Source organism: Oxyura jamaicensis, chromosome 13, assembly GCF_011077185.1.
Source record: "Oxyura jamaicensis isolate SHBP4307 breed ruddy duck chromosome 13, BPBGC_Ojam_1.0, whole genome shotgun sequence".
Classification (NCBI taxonomy): Eukaryota; Metazoa; Chordata; class Aves; order Anseriformes; family Anatidae; genus Oxyura; species Oxyura jamaicensis.
The window spans coordinates 2029252-2053016 of record NC_048905.1 but is presented as its reverse complement, the minus strand read 5'-3'; the positions used below and the strand labels follow the sequence as shown (position 1 = coordinate 2053016).

At 39.6% G+C, this 23765-nt stretch overlaps 1 long non-coding RNA gene across 1 annotated transcript in view; it reads right to left on the bottom strand.

Annotated features, from left to right (window-relative positions):
• The window catches only part of LOC118173916, a 30098-nt gene extending 21076 nt beyond the window's left edge, over nt 1–9022 (bottom strand). The window contains exons 1-2 of the long non-coding RNA XR_004754445.1: nt 8845–9022; nt 1888–2022 (exon numbers count right to left, since the gene is read on the bottom strand). This is a non-coding gene — a long non-coding RNA (uncharacterized LOC118173916). The remainder of the gene's footprint in view (nt 1–1887; nt 2023–8844) is intronic.
• Between the last annotated feature and the right edge of the window lie 14743 nt (nt 9023–23765).

Here is a 23765-nt window from a genome sequence, read left to right as displayed (position 1 = left end):
ACAGGGACTGGTCAATGCCTGTACCTCTAAGTGTTCAGGGAAATAAAGCCACCTGCTGCTGTCGCCCTCTTGTCTACCAGGGTCTGAGTGTTTTAGATGCTCATCCGAAATTATTGCTGTTTTCATGTATTTATTTCTGCAAGTCTTCGTTATCAAGGACAACTCCTCCGGTGGTAAGAAATGAGGCCTGATTCTGCATGGCATTGTGCCTTGTCTGCAAGTCTACAAAAAGGTACCAAGTGAGACAAAACTATCGCCTCAAAGAGTAGCAATTTACAACCACTTTGCACAGGTGTAATTGACTGCAGAGAGCACAAGACAGGGAGAATCAGGCCTGATGAGGTTTTACAAGCAAGCAAAGCAAGCAGAAATTGGCCTTAAGTTTTGTACAATAGCCAGCACTTCAGCTCTTCACGTGGAAACTTCACAGCTGTGAAACATTTACAGAAAGGGAAAGCAATTACAGAACACTACCACTGGAGGAGCTTAAATAATTTAAGGTTCACTATATCTTTGATTCATTTTATTCCATTTTTTCCTCAAGACCAGATGCTGCACATTTGAACGCCCTTAATTTCCACACATGGAGCTGGGCTTCTCTTTTCAACTATATGTATATACATTACATATGTCTCCAAGAAAACAAAGGGTGATTATTTCCAGAACGGAAGGCTATGGGTTCCCTTCCATACTCAAATCCTGGAAGGAGTCCCTTTTTGATCTCCAGGCTTTGATTTCAGAACCCATAAACCAGCTGTGCTAGTTGATATGGAGTTGTTGTATGTCCACAGAGAACTGTAATGTCATTATAAAAAAATGAACTAATGCATGTAAGGAAACGTCAACGTAAACTGACACACGTGTACACATGAATTCATGTCAGACAGAACAAAGTGCTTGACTTGTTGCAGGTCAAGTACCATGCGCTTTTTGGTCACATTTTATTAACCATCACCATTTCAAGATGTAGAATTAGAAGACATTTATAATTAGCTTTCTCTGCCAAGCCTTGAATATTCCTTTGAGTATATTCATTAGAACCTTGTTAATCTGAACACCACACAACTATATGTTACTGAAAAACTGCACTTTGAACATAAAGAAAGTGTCATCACTTAAAGAATACACTATCTACCTGAAATACACTAACTCATTAAAATCCAAGGTGGCCAAGGCGGGTGTAAGAGTGGCCAATTGTTTGTGTTTGCCTCCTCTGGAGTTGTGGTTCTGCTACCAACACCTTGTTCTTCTCAGATGTGTTCTTCATATAAGCTAAGTACATACAAGATGACGCATACCTGGCAGCTTTAACAAAGGTAACAATTAAAACCTCAGCTAAAATTAATTTTTTTAATGCTCTTAGTTTCTAATCCAGGTCCTTATTAGGGAAATTTGTTGAACTTCTTTTTATTTATCTTTTTTCTTATGCACTCACTCACTGTGTCTTTTTTCCCCTCAACACAGAAACACTATGTCATTGCTAACTCCAGTCAATAATGATGACAACCAAGGAACAGGAAGTCCAACACAATACTTCAATTAGCCAGAACAGAGATAAGCAAAGCCACGTTAAGCAGGTCAGTCTACTACTGACATCTGTATCATTGAGGCAATAATAGTCATGATGAGAAAATAGAATAATAGTTGCAGTACACAGTAGAAAGACAGTCAAACTCCCATATCCTTCCTGTTCCTGTACTTCTGGTGCATTTCTCCGCATTTTTTGCCTTTGGTCAACAAGCTGCCTGCCTTCACCAGCACTTTCAAGCATATCCTACTTGAGCACTACAGCAGTTCCATGGATTTGTGTTGCGTGCAAAAATACAGCATATTTGATATGCTTATCAGGCTCTTTGCTCTTTTTATATGAAATACTCAGAGACTTACCTTTCTGCTATGAAGGATTGATTTCTTGCAAAGTCCTCCATTTAACAACTTGTCACAACAGTTTTGTTTCAGGACCAGTAACACGACTCTCAAATGACCAAGTATTCTACTCTATTTGTTTGCAGTCATGCAAGCCTTGGAGGAGAAAAACATCCGATTAGACTTCCATCGAAGAACACTATTGTAATTCCTAGCAGGAACTACGGCGCCATTATCCAGACACTGCACACCCATTTCATCTTCAGGGAAAACCTCCCTTGACTGATCTATGGAACACTGCAATTGATTTCACCGGTGGCTCTTACTGATTTTTATTTAAAAATAACAAAGGAAGAGATTCAAAGCCAACCCCCACCTTCTACTGACTACTCTGCCAAACCTCTTTTGTGGGATTTTGCATCATACTTGTAACCGAGTAAGAGTAGCAATCAGGTCAGACAACAGTATTCACAGAAGGTGAATTTCCATGACTATGACCAAAAAAAGGCACAAAATCACAACAACACAATCACTTCAGACATATGAAAAGCTCTTTTACCCATCAAATACTGCAGTAACAGCAGAAATATCTGCAGAAAATGCAACACTGCAAGAAAAGTTCTCCAGCAGAAGCAGATCTTCCTATCCACAGCTTTTTCAGTTAGCTTTATGATTACTACTGTAACGCACAATAGACACGAACATTTTATACTCCTCATTTGGCCTAGATATGTTCTTCCATCTTCTACTATCCCCAATAGTTTGAGTAAGACTCTGGAACTACAATATTCCCCAAAGTAAAACCTACCTCTGCAAGACTGGACAGGAAGAACAGCCTTGGCCTTTGCCACAAAGTGACATGGGATCAGCAGCATTCAAGTTTGACATTGCTGAGCATAAACTAGAGGAAATATTACAGTTAATAAAAAAAGAAACAAGAAAGTACAGACTCCACAGAAAAACAGCTGAAGTAAACATACTGTATTGTCAAGTTCAATCCCTGCAATCACACACATTTAGTACATGCCATCAGCCATGATCACAGCAAATAAAGATGTACGTAAGAATGCCACAGCCACACTCTAGTTTTGCACTCTCATTGTGCCTTTTATCATAACTGTCCGCTACCTCTTACATCTCGTTTTTCCATAGCACAGCAGAGGAAGACAAAGATCACTGAGACTAGGACCCAAGAATAAATTTCTTCAGCTGATCTCCTTTAAGTTAGTCATTTCTTTTAATCCAAACTTGTAATATACTAGTCCAAGATAGTAAAAAAGACACAGGGAAAAGTTTTACTTATAATCAAGGCAATGGTAAAGACTGCCTGAAAACTGATGGCAAAAACAACTCATATACTCACAACTCAGTGCTACATATAGCACTGGGCTGATCTCAGACTTGACTGGTAGAACTACACACAGCAAGAACAATTGCCACAACAAACTAACAAACACTGAAACATGGAAGGACAGGATGTGATTGTTGTTCATTGGCATGAGCAGAAGCTAAGAGCACTAGCCACTGACAGAATAAAACTTGGTCCTGATGTATCAAGACACTCCAGGATTTCAGTCTTAGTGGGGTATATGAAAAACCATTAGCACCCATTTGAATCAACGTTTATCAAGTCCAACTTTTTTTTTTTAAAAAAAAAAAAAACAAACAAACAAAAAAAAAAAAACACTCCTTAATTTGCCAAGTCTTTGAGCTTGACTGCCCGGCAGACAATAGGAATTTGCCAGAAGAGCTGCTCTGGAATATGTAGTACAAAGACCAAACAAACTCAAGAGAAAATTTTCTCATAAAGCACCATTAACATTGTGGGTCTCGGTGTCTCAATTAAATAGAATAAACTTTACAAGTCTGTATAAACTCATAGTTTACAGACTTTAAACTACTGCCTTAAGCGACACTAATCCAACTGAACCAGGAGAATGGGTTACACCAGAGCCAAAAAGCAGTTGTTGTTTTTGTTTGTTTGATTAAGAAATTCTAGGTTACAACAACATTCAGGTTAACAATGGTTGCCTTGAGTCCACTTCCACCTGAGTAGGTTGCCCATTTCAGGTTTTTAGGATGCAAAATCACCAAAACATCATTTTTTAGCCACATTCCACACGCTCCCCTGCAACCAATCAACAGAATTAACCCTCTGACATGGAGAAGTTTTCTGCGTTCTTCCATAAACACTGAAGTACTTTCAAGCTTAGGCTACTTAGCTATCAAGTGAATTTGGTAATAAACAAAATACTTCTACTGCTGTAAGAAAAAAAATAAAACAGTTAATAGTTTGCAAGTAACTGATAAAGCAAGCATCAGTAGGTTCCAAACCACTAATGCTTAAAAGACTTCACATAGCAGTAGTATATTCTTTTACACAGTGGTAAGGAAAAGAGAATAACAGTAAAGTATACATAGAGGTATTTAGTTCATTTTATTGATGAGTTTCACATCATGAATTTCAAACAGCCAAAAACCTACCACAGGCCCAGCAAAAGGCAGTCTTCCTTGGAGCAGAACCTAGGAGAAGAGATGCATAAGATGAACTCTATAAACTGAAGTGTAATCAAACTAAAAACAGCAGTTGATTTATCTGAATAGAGAAAGGGAAAATGTGCAGTATCTTCACTATATGGATGGCTGGGTAGACTAAATGACTGTCACACAGAAAGCATATCTATAAGCACTGTAGAAAGCCTTAAGATTTTACCAAAATAAATGACCGGTTTCAATCAAACACTTCTAATGCAAAAGGCATGGCCCCCAGGAATAATTACCAGTCTTTACTGAAACAAAGGGCAATTACAACAACTCAAGTAAGCTCACAATAGCTGAGCACTTGATTACAGAGTGCTACAGCAATCAGACAGACAGACAGACACACACAAAAAAAAAAAAAAAAAAAAAAAAAAAAAAAAAAGAGAGAGAGACATTGTGTATTCCTGTGCAGTCCTCCTTGGATATTACTGCTGGGTGAGGGAGGGGTTCCCAAACAGGCTAACCTAAGTTAAGGTACGCAAAGCTGAGGTTTTGATTTGTAAAACATAGAATTGCTTCAAAGCATTTGTGTCAAGTATAGAAAAGGGAAAAAAAGGTGCAGTGCAAGACACCAGGGAGCCAACTCACTCTGGTCATGCCGACATGGAATTGTGACTGTGCAACAACCAGCTGATGGCCACAGCAGAACTGCTGCTAGTTTACAGGGTACTAAGACAAGCAACACACTGCCTTGCCTCCTTCTGCACATTATCTAGACTTTGCCTTCACAGCAGAGTTTAAGAGAGGTTAACAGAACTGTTACCACCCTCAGTATAGGGCTGGACTGCAGTAGCACAAAGTATTTCCCAACAAAGCAGCTCAGGTTACTTATAAAGCCAAATAATTTTGGCATCACTCCTTTCACATTTCCAATTGGGTTATCAAAGATTTCCCTCACCTCAGTAAAATCTCCACAGAGACAAAACTAGTAGAGATAGCACAGAGAAGAGCTCTTCTCCACCTTGGCAAGTAGCCTGTGATGCAGTGCCTCACACAAGAGGCTTCTTGCAATCACACATGCAGTTCAGGGCTCCACTGGAGTTCAGGGGGTGTCACAAGCTCCAGAGCATGGGAGAGCTCTCACGTCACTCCAGGTGTCCACACAGGGTTTCTACAGCACCCCTGAGCTCTAACTGCATGAACTAGCTTACGCTACATTAACTACCCTTGGCAGAATTCAACTTCAGGCTTACCAATTTTTTTTTCCTCCCGAGCACCACTCAAACATGCAAATTTACCACACAGAATGGACCCTGCCTCCATTTTAGTTTCATCCTAGATTTTTCTGCTGTCTAGAGGCCTGGAGGCTGGTATGGACTCCTCAGTATGGCAAAGTTCACAGAAGGCAGGTCACACAAATTCACTGAATTGTCATGTCGCATGAAATGGCAAATCCATCCCCTCCAGTATCACATCCTTCTGATCAAGCCCCCCCAGAATGCCCAAGTAACACCACAAGACCATCACTCTTGAACTCCATTTACCTTCTGGTTGTGGATGCCCCCCTGCTCTGGAGAAAGCAAACCAGAACCGAGGCCTGCCCCCTGCTGCACACACACACAGAGGAGCTCCTGCCCCAGGCACCAGCTGGCTGCAGCCCACATCGCCCCTGGGATACCACGGTCTTGTTTATGCCACTACAGGGCTGTTATTTTCTCTCTGTAAACCACAATACAGCAAAAATGAGCTACATAAAATATTCATAATCCCTGTCCTCAGTCATATTTTCAGGTGCTTCTGCTCAGCCATTCCCCCAAGCACAGACCCACTGTGTATAAAACACCTGTACATGAACAAAACCTGAGCAGTGAAGGCAACCCTGTCCTCAGGCAGCTGGGAGGACTGGCCGCCAGCCATGGCTCCAGGATACAACCCAGAGCTTAGAGGGAGATGAGCAAGGACAGCAGGACAGACCAACGGCACCTTCCCACAAGGTGTACACAGGCAGCTAACCCAGGGCGTTCCCTCACAGACATGCCTTCCCCAGCTCCCACCTCAAGGGAAAGCACTGCAGCAACACCACTGCACACGAGGAAAGTATGATACACAGTGCTTCATGTGTCATCCCCCCCCCTTCACTTCCTCCATCTCCTACTCATTTTACTCTAAGTAACTCCTTATGAGCAGGAATCGCTCCTTCACTGCAGCAAATGGAGCCACTAAGGTCACAGTCCCCTATCCCAAAAGCCCCAGGCTTTACCTTGGAGACTTGGAGAAATAAGTGGTAGAAGAAAGCCTCTCGTCTGTTTTTGTGGTTCCTGGCACCAGAAAGCGAATTAATTAAAAAGCAACCAAAATGTTTAAGTCAGAGTGGGCACTGGTCAAGATTTACAGCAGGGTACAAGCCACCTTTAGTTGGGTGCTTAACTCCCCTGAAATTCAGTGGAGTCCCCCCCCCCCCCCTTGTCCCCCCCCCATTAAAGGCTATGGTCTATCAGTTATCCAATTAACATTATTCTAGTGCTGATATTCTCATATTCCATTAGATCTTCAGTGATAGGAGAAACAGCAGTGAGACTTTTTCAGCCACTTAGTGCTAATTTCTACAGTGTTAAGTGTTATTGTGATTTTTCCCCTTTATTTTTTAACAATAGGGTTTGACTACCCTACCACTTTCATTCCACGCCATTCAGCTTGAATTAGTATAAATAAAACTTGACAATTATAAATCATGAAAGATGTATGAGTCAATTTAAACTTACAATAGCCAAAAAATGCAAAAGTCAAGAAAAAAAGTTATCTTGTGATGATTATTTCAGATCTTTTTATACTTAGATTACATCAATAAAACAAAGCAGTTAAGTAGCAAGCAGGTAACGACTGAACCTGGCACAACGCAAGTAGTATCCACGTTTGAGATAAAAATAACATTCTTCATTGAACTATTTTATTCTCACTGCATACACTGCTCAATCTCTTTAGCTCATCATCTTCAAATCTACCCATGTAATCAATATATGCCAACACATCACAAAACAAAACAAGCTAAAAATAAAAGAGCAAGTTATTCACAGGTGATTCTCAAGCTGTGGCCTATGTTTTCTTTTTCTTATTATAGATATGCAAAGCAGTCCACAATCATTTCAGAAGACAGACATAAACATACATTCCCCCCCCTCAAAAAAAAAAAAAAAAAAAAACATATTTAAGAAGTGACATGACATCTCCCCAGCTTTTTTGTTTCACAAAATGCAGGTACACTGAATAAACCCAGAATATGTTTTCAGACCAGTTGTCTTCCTGAGTACTATCTTAACACTGAACCTTTTCAGACTTCCTCATCTCCTAATATTAATTTTTACTTCAGATATTTTCTTGTACATTAGTTTAGACACTGAAATTTCTATAAACGTATCATAAATCAGACGGAACAAGTTCCTTCCTGTAACAGAGGTACTCTTGGTCACTAAACTTCATTGACCCATCCTTTGTGTATGGAAGCCCAGAACTGCGTTAGCTGGTCAAGATGCATCTGTGACCTTTGCACATAAATACAGACATTCCTGTGCCTGAACTAGAACTTCAGGACTGTTTTCTTGAAGGCAGTCAGGCTCTTCAAAAAGCCCAGAAACAGGGGAAAACAAGTTCTGTACTAGGTTCATCTGAGTTATATTTATTACGTGGGTAAGACTGACATTGCCAAGCTGCCTAAGGAATCTCAATGTCCAATTCACATAATGCAAATAACCATTTTAATAATAATGTAACATCTCCAGGTTCAATCAATCCTTATTAAGGCAAAACTCCACATAAAAATATATTAGCAAACTTTCCATACAAACCTGTTTAACTACAGAATAACTTCCATTGATCTAGACACGGGTTCATTCTTTTCCCTCAACTGCCTTGGAACACCCTGCCCTTCTCTCGTATTTCAGTCTTCGACTCTTCGCCCTGGCTTACCCTGAACATATCTGTCCCTCTCTGTGTGTACCATGCTTTTGCAAGTCTCCCTCACGCTGACTGAGGGAATCTATGCTTTCTTTGGCACAGAGTTCTACAACGCCATGATTCTGCATTAACCAATGGTTTGTTACTAGAGTCTGACCAAACGCTCTGTGCTATGAGATATTTTAAGTGCACCTGCAAAGGGTTTTGTTTGCTTTGAAGCATTGGGAAAAAGCAGCAGACAGCAAGAGCAATTAAAAGTTCTCCTGGAATACAAAAGTTAGACACGTAGGCAGGAATGTTTTAAGCCCTCAAATACTGCCCCATCAGCATGCCTGGATGCTGAGATGGCTACAAAACTTACAGAAGAGCAGAGGCTACTTAAGCATCTGAGTGCAAGCAGTTTGAGGGTTCTCTGCTGAGACCACTAACAACAATGCTACGTGGTACAGAACCAGTGTTGGGTCTAAGATAAACATACTTCTCTTGTACAGCTTGAGAGCAGTAGGAGAGGCAATTTTGCTTAATCTTAATAACACTAACACCCACCTTTGAAGAACCTGACTTTCACTTGCCTCCCTCAAGGCTTTTGTGCTTCATCTGAACACAATTTTGTGTGTGCATGGCCTTCACACTTTACATTGAAGAGTCACTCAGCTTCACAAAGTACAGAAGATGAAAAAAAAAAAAAAAAAAAAAAACAACAGTAAATCTTCTCACACAAGAGACAGATGCTCTCAGCCCAAGGAAAGGGATTCATTTTTATGGACTATAATAAAAAGAAAGGGTGAGGGAGGAGATGTGTCCATCTGTTGCTATCAAACCATATGACACGCACAGGAGCTCAACATCACATTCAATTACTATTTTCACTGGAGCACTAATTAATCAATCAAGACACCTTTTCTGTCTCCCACACCTCCCTGCCTCAGTGTCATTTACACTGTATAATGCTGCTAATGAAAACAACCTAGAGGCTTAACATCCATAGCATTAGCATCGCTTCCCCACCCTCTGCCACTTCCACCTAACATATAAATCAGGCTAGTAGAACACCAAGCCTTCTGCATGGCATTGGCAGAGGTTTGTCATCTCAAGCCTCTGCCTCAACACATTCATTACCAGCTGTAAAAGTGGCCTGAAGAAACTTCATTAGCAATGCCTGCAGCACCTCCACGCCTACAAGCCCTCCTCTTGGCACCTGCACTGAGGCAGAGAGATACCTGAGCTAAGCTGACAGCTGGTCTTCTGCCTGCAGATGTCTAACAAAGACATCCAAGACCAAGAGTCCAGCAGAGGCACATCTTGAGTTGTGCTACTAGCAATAGCTTAAAAGCAGGCCAACAGTCCCCCTTGCCCCTCTCTGGCTTAGTATACCTGAGTTAAAGAGGAAAACAATTTCAGTTTTTACTTTGGAGAATGACTTTGTTTTCCTTTCCAGATAAGTGCTGCATTTTCCCTCAAAACAGAATGTTTATTTGTGCTGAATCTTGGAATAATAATAATAAAAATTATAAACAGGAGTAGCTTGAGAAGTCCTTAGTTGTCAAGTAGTACTTGCACCATACACTAGAAAGCCTAGATATTGTAAAAGTCTTCTTTAAGCGGGACTTTCACTCTACCTTTTAAGTTTTTTTTTTTTTTTAAAAAAAAAAAAAAAAAAAAGTCAACAAAATTTACCATCTTTTCAAACAGAAGACTATTTTTAAAGCGGTACTTAACATTTTCAGCTGTCAGCTAAAGCTCCTAAATGCCCCTCTGCAGACAGCCTAATAGCCTCGAAGCTTGTACAAACCCCATTCTGAAGGGGACTGATCCAGAGAAACAGAACAGAATCACAGAATCATCTAGGTTGGAAGAGACCTCCAAGATCACCGAGTCCAATCTCTGACCTAACACTAACAAGCCCTCCACTAAACCATATCCCTAAGCTCTACATCTACGTCTCTTAAAGACCTCCAGGGATGGTGACTCAACCACTTCCCTGGGAAGCCCATTCCAGTGACTGACAACCCGTTCAGTAAAGAAGTTCTTCCTAATATCCAACCTAAACCTCCCCTGGTGCAACTTTAGCCCATTCCCCCTCGTCCTGTCACCAGGCATGTGGGAGAATAGACCAACCCCCACCTCGCTACAGCCTCCTTTCAGGTACCTGTGGAGTGTGATGAGGTCACCCCGAGCCTCAGTTTTCTCATGAGATCAGTAAGTTTTTACTTAACATCTGTTGTTTGACAGCAACCTTTTAAAACACAAAAACCGAAAGAGATGCTTATTCTTGAAGATTTAAGAAATCATGCCATTGGGTTATGGTTTGGGGTCTCCCTGTCCCATGCTGTAAGTGCTCCAGATATCAAAGCGGCCATCTACCCGAACAGATAAAAGTGAACTGGGAATTTGAGCAGTCAGGTGTTCTTTGATGCTACCAGGTTATTTTTAAAAATCTCAACAGTCAATCTAGTTTCTTTGAACAGCTCCGAAGAACAAATCAAAATGTACACATTTAGTTAAACAGCATCACTAATACTATCTTGGTAACATTTGCACAGCACTAAAGGAATAGTAACACCAGGAAAAAAAAAAAAAAAAAAAAAAAAAAAGTAACAACATGATCTGGAAAACAAAACAAAAAAGAAGTGAGAATGAGTTACTTCAACTGAAAGCATTTTTACTTTGAAGACAGAATCAGACGTTTTCTGGAACAACTGTCACAATACTACAAAGAAGACGAAAATTTCCAAGCCCCACCCCCCCACCTTAGAACAGTTTCTAGGACTCAGGGAAAAAAAAATGCTGTTTGGTTTTGATATTTAATAAGGCTTTTCAATACACATTCTTCACTTAAAAAAAAATAAGGTAAAGAAAAATGGAAGAGAGAACAATTTCACTTGCAACTTTGATCTCTAGTCATTTACATTTGTTGTTATAAAATCTGGGAGGGTGTTTTCACTGAAGGTTGTGTGCACTACAGTATCTACTGCTTAGGGTTAAAGCTGTAGAAAGCTCAAGTCATTTCCTTGAAACAAGTCACCAAAAAGTTCTGATAAAAAAAAAAAAAAAAACTGCTGTACTTTCAGAGTAACTCCACATGCATCAAATAAAATTTATTATTTTAAAAGTAAATTCTTTTACATTTTTTTAATTGAAAATGACAGCAAAAGGTTTTCTGGGATACTATTTGAATCACAACTGTTTGAAACATTTAAAGCCTGGTTCTGCACTTAGTGGGACACAAAGCGTATTGCAGATGAGCCAGGGCTTCAGCTAGCTCATAACTGAGTGCATGAAAGTAACTGAGAAGAGATGAAAGTCTTGTTAGAGAGCTTTCACTCTCCTTGTTCAGACATCGTAACTTCCATGCAAGTTCCTTATGAGCCTTTACAAACAGCAAACTCCTGTATCTTGCTACAGCTGGGAGGACAGACCAGATGTATTCCATTATAGCTTCCTTCTCCAACAGTTTGGAGAACTTTTGGAGTTAGTCCTCTCATTTCGGTTTTGCCCCAGATTAAGGTTTACATTGCGAGCACACAGAAGTAACACACACCCAGAGATCTCAAGGAACAGCTTATGGGTAAATATGACACTATCAAGTCAGTCGCAAAATCACCTAGCATAAAAAATTATCTTAAGGACCTTAGTAATTACATTTACTTGCTGGTCTGAGATACCAGCTGCTTGATCTGCATCCGTCTGACCCTCCTTTCAAATTCCATATGCTAGCTTCCTACGACAGAAAAACACCAGGAGCTGTGATAATGCAACCTGTCCAGGAAGATTAAACACAGAGGTAAAGGCTGAGGTAATAAACGATCTGTGAGCTGAGAGCCTGAACCTTGAGAGCTTGAGGACTATGGATCAGTGAGTTTTAGATGCAAAAAAAATGACGGAGGAAAAGAAAGAAGTGAACCAAGAGGCAAGTCTGCAGCAATCAAGTTGACAGAGTGGAAATACCTTGGTAATTAATGTCAGCAAACAAAGACCAACAAAGGTTTAGAGAACAAGGGAAAGCAACATGTAGGCAAAGCATCTTTTGCCCACAAACATCATTTCAACTCTCCTGAACTGGCTTTGGCTTTCCCAGCTCTAATCTGCTTCATAAAGACCAACAGAAATTGAAATATTGAATATGCATGATACTCTGATATTTTAAGGCTTTCTTTTCTTTAAGAAGCAGCTTAGCTGAAGGGATTGACGTGGATAGCTAATTATGGCTCATACCACTTTGCCAACTGAGTTGGCTAACGATGTCTGAATACCTGTGCAGGTGCCACATACCCAAAGAAGAATTAAAACTGCTTCATTTTTACTCATCACATGCCATCAGTCCCTATCTTTATTCGCTGTTATCTGTTGCTATCACTGCAATTCTTCTGAGACACTTCTAAGTCTTTGCTGATACATGAGAGAAAGAAAACATAATTAGTAGTAAATAATGCAATCTATCAGCTTCTACAGAACTACAGAAATATTTCTGGACATAATTATATATTTAGAGAAGTTGGAGAATAGAAAACCTCACTGGATCAAATGGCTGACAATCTGCTATGCTGCTGAAAATTGTCAGCTCCTGAGTTAACCAGCTTTAAAAGCAGAGCCTGCCAGGACAGATGAGGCCATCACCCAACCACAGCCGCTTGCAGGCTCTTGTTCCTGTGTTCAAGGGATGACCAGCAAGAAGAGAACTGTAGATGGCTTTTCAATTCCTGCTGACTTCTAGACGATTTGATTATCAGTGGTACCCAAAGTTAACTCTTGTGCAGGATCAGACCTTTCACTGCTGAGCCTGGACAGAGCCTAGCACACAGCCAGATCGATCCGTGCCATAGAATGTTTCACTAAGCACTCCTTGCAATCATTTATATTATAGCAAGAGAAATCCAACCAGTTACTAGTACTCAGTCTAGTACCCAAAAGCATTATACGTCTGGAAGAATAGGAAGGAATCACAGAACCATAGGGGTTGGAAGGGACCTCAAGAGATCATTCAGTCCAACCCCCCACCAAAGCTGGTTACCCCCCTGCCAAAATAGGTAAGGAAGGCAGACTGCAAAGTGTTTCTGCCATGACCAAGGGTATTCTTAGGAATCAAACCACTTAAGGTTTCCTTGAACAGAATTGGTTTTGATTAAATCTCACTGCTCGCTCTACTCCAGCAATGGTATCATTATGGTTCTGATAAGGTGATGTTAGACTGTATCACGCTTTACAATCCCATGTGAACTTTCAGTGATGATGGAATAATTGTTTCCCCTTTACTTTTCCCCAAACAGTCCATCTCTTAAAACTTTATCTGTCTTTCCTGTTCCTTTCCTCCCCTTCGTTCTAAATCTCCCCTCACTCTCCACTCCCAAAAAGCCCCCTCACACCTACCATCTCCCCTTCTGTGCCTCCAGGTGCAGCACTGAGCAAGCTGCCCCACTCCAAGCTCCAGCAAGGACTTACGAGCAGTCATCCCTGCAAACCTCCCTCCTCTTCTGAAGAGGAAAAGACCTCTTCTGAAAACAAAAAGAGAGTGAGCCTACGTGATTTTGTTCAAAAAATCCTAATAAACTAATGGTACTGCTCTGTTTTCTCTTCTTCCTTACCCGTTACACAGTAGCGGCAGCAAGAGTGCCAAGATGAGGGACCCAATGCCACACAGCAATCTGCTTTCGTAGGTGAATAATGAGCAGAATTACTTGGTATTGTCCCAAAGTATTCCTGTTGTAAAAAAAAAAAAAAAAAAAAAAAAAAAAAAAAAAAAAAAACCTTGATTTGAGGGTTCTGGTTTTACCACACCAGAAGCAGGAAATAAACCCAAACAACTGCAGAGCCTACCCACCCAAGCCAAAATTTGACATCAAAATACTTGAAATTCATATTCCTCCACTTAATCACACCACACAGATTACTTCAAGTACTTTTAAGGGCTAATTCCTCTCTGACAAATTCTACTAGTTTTACTCAAAATTGAAACCTCCCAGTTAATGGAAAGAACAAAATGTGAAATAAGATCCTATTCCAACTAAGAATGCAATAAATTCTATGATTATATGCATCTAAATAAGGACTTAGTTAGGCAGTTTAAGTGGTTAACTTCTCCCTCTCATTTTCCAAATATAATTAATCTTGATTTTTTCTCCGCTCCCTTACTATAGACTCCAGCAACCTTGGATATGGAGCAAGCTCAAAATTGTGAGGCGTGTTTAAAACAAACAAACGACCTTGAGAGTAAAGCCATGGAATATGTGCTGCAAAAATAGCTAGTAAGAGATCTACTTCTTGTCAAACATGTAATGTCTATAAATCATACTAATTAGCAATGAATAATCTAAAATTTGCAGAGTAGGTTCTCTCTAAACATCTCTAATGACTTCCTACTCATAAAGCTGTTTAACAACATTCAGAACAGCTCAGTGACCATAAAGAAGACATCAGGAGGGACTGTGCTCCTCCAAATGAAGCACGTTTTAAGCGTGTAGGTAGAACAGTATTTATAAGAAGCCTGGAAGATCACTGCTTGCTCCATGGCTAATTAAGCCATCCACGTGTATTGCTGTCAATCTAGGAACCTCCCACTAGAATCAAAGGAAAAGAAAGTAAGAGATTGCCCATGGTTTAAAGCCACTTCATTAATGCATATCTTTGGTCATAAATTACTGTTTACCTGTCAACTGGGTTCAGAACACTCACAAGGTGTTCTTTGAAGTTAACCTCTTGGATTTAAAGATTTTTAAACAGCTGTTGAAGGACCGTTTGATCTGAAAATCTGAGTCTTTTGAAGTTGAGAGTTAATGGAAGATTACTTTTATTCACAGTGATCAAGCAGTTAATGAGATAAAGTGATGGGAAGACAGGCTTAATAGAGTATGTGGATACATCTCTTGTCATTTTTCCTGCTGCTTTTTGTAAGGATTAACAGGAAACCCTGATGCAGTCAGGGCCATCCATATGGGATGAAATCATAACGAAGAAGAAAGTGTTATTTAGTCAGATATAGCTCTGTCCCAGAACCTAAGCCTTTTGGGAACTATATTCCACACCCCTTCACCAATGCTTACCAAACATGCAATTAAGCTATCAGGGATCAGGGCTGTGCTCTTTTTGCATGCTAAGATAGGCAGTCCCTGACACATGGCTCATACACCAAGGGAAGTACATGACTAAACAACATGAGGACCTGATAATACTAAGCTATACATACACCCTCAGTGTCTTTAAAAACTCATCAGGCCTATTTTATAATAATCCAAACATCTCCTTTTGGACAAAGCCCAGATACTACTGAAATAAAGTCCTTCTTAAAAGTAGAGCTAATATTAAGGAATTAATGCTCTGAGATACAGAAACGTCCTGCTATTGTCCAACAAGATCATCTGATGACACAGCCCGTTACCACATACCTGTAGCGTTAAGTTCAGATCCACCCCTAGCTGCTTCCACTCCATGGGATATTCCACTCGCAAAATCAGATACAGGAATACAAGTCACGCAGTTCAAGGGCAAAATTTAAACTACAAACATTATGTCTACAAATTAAAATTTAGGTTCTGGGTTATATTAAAATATGACTAGACTGAAATCATAGCTTAATTTACTATGAAATCAAATATATCCACTTGCCAATTGTGTCTGACCTGTCCTTAATTAACATTTGCCTACATCATTTCTGTTATGTCAGAAGAAATGGTCAAAATACACAGAAAAGTGTCTTAAATCATTTTAATAGGATAATATATTATAAAGGAGAGATAAAAGTAATGCACATTTGTAGTGCAAAAACCGTTCTCCCTTCAATTCTTGCCACTTTTACAGAAGGATGCCCATACTGCCTTGAGCATGAAGAATCAGACTATGGCTACAATTCCTAATTATCTGTGTCCTTGCCTAGATCGCACAGCCTACCCCACCTGAAGACGAATCAGTAAAAACAGCTGACAAGCAAATAAAATGCTAAAATGTAAAGGAAACTGGCCTATAAAAGAATTTGCAATCTGGCTTGAGAGCTTTGTGCTCTCTACTTCAGTCTTAGTATTATGGTCTTGCATCCTGTAAAGCTGCCATACAGCAGTGGCAGAAATTGAAAAAAAAAAAAAAAAAAAAAAAAACAGGAGAGAGAAGAAAGTAGGACACTTCCATTTATTTCCCTTAGCACATTCTGCTCTAGGACAGAATTGCCAAGGACACTTGTAATAGAAGTGTTATGTGACCTCAGCAAACTTGATAGAACTTAAATACTTGCAAAAAAAAAGCAAGGAATAAAAGCAAGACTAACAATTTAGAAACTGTGCAACTAACCACAGATACAATCACTGCCAAGTCCAAGTAGCATTTTTGCTCATCTTTCATTACTTCCCATAAATACCCTAATAATTACTGAATACATTTCTGTGTTGTACCCATAGGGGACAAAGGCTACCTGCCTCAGTCTGTCATCCCCTAAGGAAAAACGTTTCCAAGTGGCTTAAATTATCTGTGTCTTTACTGTAATTGAAGAACCTTAAAACACACACACCTATCACTACCACACATCAGAATGTTTCATCACTAGTTTTCAAATTAGTAAGTCCAGTGATACAAATGAAATAAATGGAGCAGTGTTCCACATATGGAAACGGTTGGTCATTTCACTCCATAAAATCCTAGACTGCCGTTTTGCAGACAAAACAGCAATGAAGCGCCAAAACCCTGGATAAAAAAAAAGCAAACTTGAACCTCTCTGAGAATTCAGCAACATCAACCCAAGACCCATGTAGTTCAGCACCAATTTAGGACACCTGTACTACTGGAAACTATTCAGGACAGAGTTTTACATAGCGTAAAAAATTTAATTAACAATTTTACCCTAAAATTGAAGGGTAAAACATACCATTCCACAGAGAACTAGTTTGAGCCCTATATACTGCTTAAGTCTCAGCCAAGCCTAAAAGTTAGTGTTTTGCGTGATACACAGACCTTGTGCACAAAGTTAACAGTTAGTGAACCCCAGTTTATTGCCAAAAATATCTTTTCTTACTATTACCTACCTTGGCTTCTCATTTCATCTTGATCGGATGATAGGTGATTATGTAAATGACTTTTCCAAATCAATGAAGTTGGCTGGGGAGGAATACTTGCTTCCATTACAGACTAATTTTGAGAGATTCAACTGGAACTAAGAGTAGTTATAGAAGCCACTTTTACAGAAACCATTTTTCCTCATACAGACAAGTCTCAGTTTCATTCACATGCAGAGTATGTACAACTTCCTTGGAAACAAACAAAAAAAGGGATCCACAAAACAATGAAATAAGAGCTTCCAGCGAGTGTTCCAATGCCAGGAGAGAGCAGGACATTCAGCTCACATGAAGTAACTGAAGAGAAGGATGCCCCAGCATAAGCCTAGATGACATTTAAATACAGCACGATGCTCTCCTATGTCCCCCAAATCAAGAATGGGAATCTACCCATTTATTCCAGTGCAAACCTCAAGTCATCACATTCTGAGTATACCAGCCACAACAGCTAGTTTCAGTGCTAAATGGCAGATAAAAACAAGCTGAAAGAACAATTTTAGTTCACTGTAGACACATCAGCTCCAACACTACATCCCACAGTAAGTGTTCTCCTTCAAGTTCCTTCCAGATGCATTGCAAGATTCATTTTTACAATTCCTATTTTAAACAACTCTTAAGCTTCCTCCTAACAAGTACATCACATGACATCTTAGAGAACCTAAACCTCAAAGGAAAAAAAAAAAAAAAAAAAAAAAAAAAAAACAGCCCAAACACAGCGAGGGTAGGTACTGTCATATTTAACTATTGATTACCACAAGGAGGCTGGAAGCCAGCAAAGCTCATATGTTTAATTCCCAGTGCATCACTGAAGCAATACGATGATTTTGCTGTCTTGATTCAGATTTTTAAGGTATGTTTTCCTATCCTTTCCAAATGACTTGATTAAGCCCCCAACTACATCCTCAATCCAAACCAGCTTCCTTCAAGCAAGAGCTGGTACAAGCTGCCCAAACCGATTTAAGTGCCTGCAAGTTCTGGTATGTTGCACTGCACTCTGGCAACTGAGCTACACTCATGCAAGTTGTCAGAGAGAAAGGAAACTATTGGAAGAAACACTCATGAATATGCATGCAAACTGAAGCTGAATTTTGATATGGCTGCATTCATAACCCATTTACGTTCATTTCTGTGGATTATCAGATGCTGGAGATTTATTCATGAAAACGAACTAAGCACTCAGTCACCAGAAGGGAATTCTGAGCAGCATTTTCAATGGCAAGGTTTGCCAGTGCTAGTGAGCTACACAAGTCATCTAATCAGACAAGGGAAATAAGCAAAAGAAATAGTAATATATGTAAATCTAGCACAAATTACAAATATTCGCAGTGAGGTGTTCACAGATGAGCTGCTCATCAGCACCAATTCACTGAGGAGTGGAAGTTCAGTGGCCCAGGTTCTGCCCTGTATCTATCCACAAGCACTGTGAAGTGGTAATAACCATTTCTGTAACAAAGCACCTGGAAAGCTCTAAGAGGCGTGTGATACAAGGACTATCGGTATTGAACTACGGAACTGCACGACTATTTGCTGTCCTTTTACAAACAAAGGCGAAAAAAAGCAAGCAGCTAATTATTTGTTAGGACAATTCACACAACCTTAGATGACAAGGACTAAGTTAACTCTGCTATTATTTCATATTTACTGAGAAACTCCTGTACAGTGATAAAGCACAGCACAAGCACCCTGAACCAAAAGCTTATCTCCTCTGTTCTCTCATATAAAGACCCTCTTTGCCACTGGACAGTTCTCTAAAGCTATAGTTCATCAGATTTCAGGAGGGCAAACTGCAGCTCAGCTTAATCGGAAGCCATCAGGAAAGCTGCATCACACCCCTTTCTTCTTCAGATTACATAAAAATCCAAGAACTGTCTTACAGGCGATTTAAGTTAGAGCAGCACAGACCCTTAACAGTAAGGCACACTCACATTTCGGACTTTAAAATCCTTAAATTTGCCCTTTGCTTAAAAAAGTCAATGATTTCACCAAGAAAGTTTGATTAGTTTCTTTTACTTTCTGTAATGAAGTGCCATCCTTTTTACACTTGAAAGGATCTTTGTAATAATGCAACATTGATCTTTTGAATACAGATGAGCTAACCTAGATAATAGGATTTGGTACCCAAGAATGAGGGCTCCTGAGCTTGCAACTCTAAGGCTCCAGTGCCATCAAGAGGATTTTGAAGATACAGCACCTACTCACGAGCAAGTGTTTATATTTGGTATAATGCAATCTATTTTTTATTTCTATTAGATTTGTAGGAGATCTTTCGATGAAAAGCAAAATTCATGATGCATCTGAGAACTTCATACACACTTGCAAGCAAGCAAGGATGCAGAATGATTCATACAAGGAAATACAAATAAAGAAGCAACCATTGTACGAATGCTTCCATATGTACGAATTTCAGAGCTGTTCTTTCTCGCAGTCCACACCACACCTGATGCCCAATTCATTAACTGTAATAACACATTCTGGAAGATGTTTTAAAAAATGTTGAAAACGGTTTCAACAACAGAGAGGGAAATAACTTGAAAAAAAAATGTGCTTCTAATTTAAAATGGAGTTTGATGACAGAAACTATGCTAACAACAGCCAGTGGAAAGCGACATGTTACCGCTTTCCTTAAAAGCAAACCACCCCCTAACGTTTCCTTAAACTCAAATCCATTATGTCCAGTAAACAGAGCAAGGCACTAAGTATCAAAATACTTGAATTTTCTTCCCAACATTACTACACGCTTGTTGCACTAACCTCCTATTACTAGGGTAACAAATACACGTCTACTCCTCTAACATCGTCTTCTATTTATTTGCTTTCATAGCCACCTTGTTGACAGCAGCAATTTCTTGTTATGTGCTTAGAGCAGGCTGGCATTGCTAGATCTGTTTCATAATCCATAACCAACTCATTTAATTTGGACCTGTTCAAATACATATCAGGTCTATTCTAAGAAGCAAGCTAGGCTGAAAACAACGTTAAAGCAACTCAAGATGGGTTCCCTGTCATCCATGACCTGTAACACAGAATAAGTTCTGGCACAAAAACAGCCATATTAAAAAAAAAATGTATCAGTGCCAGACAGAACTAGACAGTTTTTGTTTGTTTGTTTGTTTGTTTGTTTTTTAATGTAACAGAAGTAAAACTCTTCCCCTCCTCCACCAAGAAAATAACATCTCAGCCAAGCTCTTGCCATGCTGCCAAATCATTGTTGGAATGGAACAGCGAGAGCTGAGCCCAAACTGTGCCTCAACACCATTTTCAAACACAACTCTATTAGAAGTGTAGGCAGAGTCTTTGAGGAAGATAACATGAGGAGTTATTTCAAGTGACCTTTTTGAAATCTTTTTATGATATAGCCCCTTAACAGGCTTTTTGGGAAAGAACATTTTGCACTGGAAAGATTTGTATTGGACTGGTTAACTTTAATTGGACTTCTCCTATGCAGCGCAATCAGATTTTACTGGTGACAGCACACATGCACCGTTATTTCAGCTTCAGCTCTCCAGGCTTTCAGACTATTGCAACACAATCATTCTATATTCAGAACATCAAGCACTTCTGTTAGACCATGATAGCAGCAGGGTATCTCCTGATTTTTTCATCTTTATGTGCCTTCAGGCAGCACCTATAGATTGGTAGTTTAAGAATAAAGACAGATTGAGCCATGGTTTTAACTTGTAAACAGGGTCTTTGAAAGAGCAAAGGTGTGAGTTAGTCTCCAGTAAAGCAAACTTACTTTGCTGTTTGCTTTAGGCATTTTTGTGATAAATCTACAGAGTGGGAATGGATTTCCTGTCTGTCTCTGCAAACTTGCCTTTTACTGAACCAAGCAAAACTGCCAGGATTTTATTTCCAATGCAAGCATATGTGTCAGGGTGAAAGACAAGGGGTCAAATGTGCATTTCAGGATTAGGTGCATTTCTTTGCAATGCTTATACAATCTTATGTAATAAGTAAAAGTGAAAGACCAGGATTTCCAGGGTAGAATGAGAAGGCTCCTATGTTTTGCTCTTCACCGCTCTACTGACAGAGTTCTGTTACTGAAAAGCAGATGCACTTCCCATTTAATTTCTATTATTTCATATTATTTAAATGGCACTATGCATTTTTAAATGAACTAACCCCATATAGTGTCTTTCACCCCAAGATCTTACAATTGCTAACATCATTTTCTTATCCATTGACAAAAAAAAAAAAAAAAAAAAAAAAAAAAACGCTTGAAGTCACCCAAATATTCAGATTCTGGGTCACTAAGATAGTTCCTCAGCTACCCTGCACAAAAGGAACCACTGGCCATTTCTACCCATGCACATACCCCAAAGCAATCATATTGCCTCCAGCTGTTCTAACCTCCATGTAGAAAAATGCACCTGTAATCTTAAGTGACAGGCAGCATCAAGCAATTGATGTGTACACATTACCTCAGTGACATTTCCAACTAAATATCATCTATTCTTCAAGTGTTACATCAGAGGGGAAACGAACATCCTACTCATACCATTACTGTGTGTCCATCAAGTTGACAAATGAAGATAAATCAGCTACTTTGCTGCTCCCATCAATATAAATGCATAAAGACATAATAAACACTATAAATTTTTAACTACCTAGCTGCTTCTACCTGCAAACATCAAATTCCCTCACGCTTCAATAAAGGAAAAATATACTCAATGAAGTCTAACAAACGTGCCATCTGTTCGGGGAAAACCGATAAAGCAGAGCACCAGTTCAGTGGGACAATGCTGACCTCGTGTGGCAGCATTGCAGAGAAACAACTCCACGTGCAAACGTGTAACTTCTAGATACCCCCTTAAACGTGTGTAAACTGTTGGAGCTGCAGTACAAGAACTCTTAAGCCCCACGCAGGGCGTTTCAGCTTCAGGTTCACACTTCAGACCCCAAACAAGCACCACAGCTCCCAAGGACATCCTGAACAAGTCAGCAATGCTCAGAGTAAGACCAAAGGAGAGGCTGTTGCAAACTGTCTCTGCTGCTTGGCTTCAGTTTAAGGCCATTACTTCACATGTGTTTGGCGATGCAGATAGATTGAGATTAAACATAAAGACAATAAAATAATAAAATAAAATAAAATAAAATAAAATAAAATAAAATAAAATAATAAAATAAAATAAAATAAAATAAAATAAAATAAAATAAAATAAAGATTCAGCACGGGAATAGATTAGACTAATTACCAAGGTGGTACAATTTCCAGAACTGGCTGGTCTCATGAACAGTATGGGTTAGCTCCTGGAATAGCCGTGGTTCTCTTGCAGTGGCGCTGTTGCAGCAAAATTCTTCCCAAGCCATTAGCTGTATTGTAGTTATCCTGAAAAACAGTAGTTTCACACAACTCCCACCCTATTGTAGTCTCCACAGGCTGTTCACACCTTTTTCACGTGTTAAACAGCACCACTTACTGTATTACTAGAAGCCATTAGTACCTATCCTGCATTATTTGTTCATTTGGTAAGGGCAAAAGGCATGTTAAAAGAATGGTTGTTCCTTTTGCAGGCATTGAGATGGTTGCTAGTTGTGTTTTCCTTACAGAACGAGGCCATGGAAAACAGTTTGGGTTTCTCCCCCCCCCCCCCCCCCCTCCCCGCCATTGTAAGCAGGTTTTCTCCGATCTGTAACCTTCTCTCAGGATAAAACCAAGTAAAAATGTCTTATGCTGAGGAAGTGTCATTAAGCTACAAAAAAAAATGTAATTACCACCGAAATTACGGTTTTCTTGCATAGGATCTGTAGCACTAAGCAACTTTGTACTTGTAATTTTTACCTGCGGACCTCCTTGAAGACGCAGAGAAGTACCTTGAAACTAACTGAATGTCTTGAAGAACCTTATTATTTTTACACGTCTGATCAAAATAAATAGAACTAAAGGGAACAAGCAGAGTATGAGGACGCTCTTAGGCAAAATACCTGCAAAAGGTATTGCAGTAACCCACCACCCACATAAATCGACAGTCCACATAAAAAACAGGGTGAGAACACATCCGCAGCCCTAGGGCACAGTCTCAGAACAGCACATGCATTCCTAAGATACCTAAAAAAGCTATACTTTTTATAGCATAAGTGCTGCACCTAGTACTTAACAGCCACAGTTAAATCTCCACGGAATCTCTATGAGCTCCATGGCACTGCGGGTCCATCAGTGCAGCCTGCAGCACAAATGTGCAGTTCGACATCTCAGTACTCAATTTCTCTTACCACTTGGATATGAAATCAGAACTATAGAAAAATCTATACCAAAAAAAAAAAAAAAAAAATCAGGATTGCTTTTAAGTAAACGGTTTAAGCCCTCACGCTTTAAAAATTTAATCCCATCTAAACCGCCACTGCAATTTCTGCAGAAGTTCTCTCAACACAGAATAACCCACCAGAAAAGAGAACACAGGGAGATAGCTACAGGATTCCTGACAGGAATCCTGA